This window comes from Rhyacophila brunnea, unplaced genomic scaffold (assembly GCF_057557595.1).
Source record: "Rhyacophila brunnea isolate RB1 unplaced genomic scaffold, BYU_Rbru_1.0 scaffold_104, whole genome shotgun sequence".
NCBI classification, from domain to species: Eukaryota; Metazoa; Arthropoda; class Insecta; order Trichoptera; family Rhyacophilidae; genus Rhyacophila; species Rhyacophila brunnea.
Window position 1 is genome coordinate 284748 of NW_028232757.1, and position 3028 is coordinate 287775.

At 25.3% G+C, this 3028-nt stretch overlaps 1 non-coding gene across 1 annotated transcript; it reads right to left on the reverse strand.

Moving 5' to 3' along the window:
- Positions 1-505: 505 nt before the first annotated feature.
- Positions 506-578, reverse strand: TRNAY-GUA (transfer RNA tyrosine (anticodon GUA)). Its single transcript has one exon. It is a non-coding gene; the product is annotated as a tRNA-Tyr (tRNA).
- Positions 579-3028: the final 2450 nt, after the last annotated feature.

Genomic DNA, 3028 nt, shown 5'->3' on the forward strand with positions numbered 1-3028 from the left:
TAGTTTTTAATTTTATCTGACAAATATTATTTTAAAGCTAGAAAAAGCATCTTATTCTAATTAATTACGGTCATAGTTTTTAATTTTATCTGACAAATATTATTTTAAAGCTAGAAAAAGCATCTTATGAAATATTAACACAAATTTATTTATTTTATCAATATGGTATCATTTTGTTACAAATAGCTATAAGATGGGGTTTCTAATATATTGTGAATAAATGTAGCTGTGATAATATTCATTCACCAAGCGTAATTATTGAAATATTGGTTCTATTTTTTAAATTTTCTCTACATCTATTACCCGAAAATCCTTTTCATGTCCCAATAAAAAAATATATTTTAATTTTCTCTCGCTTTTCAGGGGTTGGTGTAAGTTGAACAAATTATTGATTGTAACATTTTCTATATAAACTAGTTGGTTACAAAAACTTCAAACTTCAATTACTGAGTTGGTATCTTCTAAATTACCGTTAATTCATGACCTTTAATTGAATTAAAAGTTATCTCTCGAGACGGATTCGAACCGCCGACAACACGATCTACAGTCATATGCTCTACCAACTGAGCTATCGAGAGTTAAAAGACGAATTATTGAAGCATATTTTGTAGTCGTATTACTAGTGCTGATATAGAACAAATTTTAACGCTTCGAAAACAATTGTCTAAATTTTTATATATAATTATTGAATTTCTTACCAATAAATAATACCATATGTGATGATTTGTGATGGGGTGGTCACAAAATATCATAAAAAATATGTTAAGGAGTTAAAAATCCCGAAAGAAATAGAAGCATACATGCAAGCTCTCGAACTCCGCAAGACACTCGAACTCGTCTAATTTGAGAAAAGAAGAGCAGTTGATGAAGATAGATCAGGTGAAGGTGTCAAAAGATGCATCAAGGATTTGTGCAATGTTCCCAATGGGCTGACTACGTCTTAATAGATAGAATGATAAAAAGAAACTCAACCCATAAATAAATAAAGTCTTATCAATAAATTATACATACAATATAAGAGAGTTTATATGATTATCTAAAATTATAAGTTTAAAATTTATATAGTTCACATTTTCATGTACATCTCAAATTAATTGCTTTAAGATATTTAAAAAAAATTATTGTGATCTATGTCTTGAATACAATTCTAATATAATTCGCATATAATATATTTGAAAAAAAATATACTGTAAACAATGAAAAATTTTAAATTCAATATTAATATAATTGAAAGGAATTTGCTGAAAAAAATTGTGGTCTGATTGATGGTATGAATTTATCAATGCCAATAATAAATAACTCTTATAGAATTTTGTAGTTATATACACAAACCTTGGGATTAAATAAAACCCTTGAATATATATGTCTTGTAGAGTGAGGGGTATTGAAGAATATTTATAAGAGATTAAAAAATAGCCAAAAGTAATAATACGCTTTGAGCACGAGAGATCATGACAGTTGTGCTTGAGAACAAAAACTAAAATTATAACCAATAATTTAGCCCTAAATAAATAAATCGATATGCTGATTGCTCAATATCATTATCTTGTTCGTTCTAAATGGTGTGTAAATTTTTTTGAAAAAAAACATAAAATTATTATTATTTATAAATTTATTCGATAATATTCTAAAATTATATTTACTGCTCGATGAATACTTAAAAAAAATTAGCTTTATCATGATGATTTATAAGTTTTTTAAGAGTATTCGTAATGTGATGTTATTTTGTTATAAAAACGAAGCTACTCTTTTAATAATTTCTAAAGACTCCTGTTTGCAAAATTTATTTAAATGATGATTTTCAAGTTTTTAAGGAAAATCGTATTCGTAATGCGATGTACCTATGTTTTTGAATATAGTTACTGTTTATATAATTTCTATAGAAATCAGCTTTAGCTAAAATTTTCTATGATGAAATAATTTTTCTTTTTAAATTTTTTTGAAGCTGAATCTTGGTTTTAAAATCTATCATACAGATTTTAGAATTGCATGCAGATCCCAAAACAAAAAATATATCAGAAAATACTAACAGTTTTACCATTCAATACACGTAAATCTTGAATTTTTTACTATTATAAAGATGAAAATTTGATCGATTTATACTATATTTCTTTGATATATTTGCAACGCAGAAAGTTTAAAATAAAAATAATTATTAAATGATATTGATTATCTTGGTTTTTAATTAAAGAACTAAGTATTCTAATCTTTTTTTAACATGGATGGCCGTTATTCATAGTAATTTTTATAAATCTTTATCGGCATGCAACAATTATGCAGTATTCCCTATTCTGTTCACCCAATATAACATGTAATTTAACAGATGATCTAATATTTTAAATGAACTTGCTATAGCTGCTTTTGTAATAAAGACGTTCAATGTTTGTGATTTATACCCTCTCCATACATACAAATTTATATCAATAATTCTTTTAAACGAATATAAATGCAGACTAATAGATGATCAATTCACATGTAAGGGCATAACCTTTTTTATCACATAAACAGCTGGTTTATTTGTTAAAAACATATAGTAAATTTGAATGAATGTTACAATGCATAATTCTTTAAAAAGTATATAATCACTATTTTTGTGACTCTAATAAGTTGCAACTTGTTTAAATGCTTTTTTTGCAAACATTGAACTGATTTGTTGTCTAACATTTATGATCACGTCATAATCTATTTTTTTCTACTGGCATCTCAGAAAAGAGTAAAACAGTAGCTTTATTGGTGTTTCACATACTTAGAATGTTTTCTAAATCAAATTTATTAGGTTCTAATGGAGTGTATTTTTTAAAGTTTAGGATTATAAGCGCTAAATTTTATAAATTTCGAAGATTTTACCCATGATTTTTATTTTTTAAATCTATTTAAGAGAAATAAACACGCCAATTTTATACAATAGATCAAATAAAAAGAACTTATCATTACAAAATAACTTTAAGTTCTCCACTATGTTTAATCAAGAACTTTGATTTTACAAAATAAATTTAAGTCCTCTGCTAGGTTTAATAACGAACTCCTA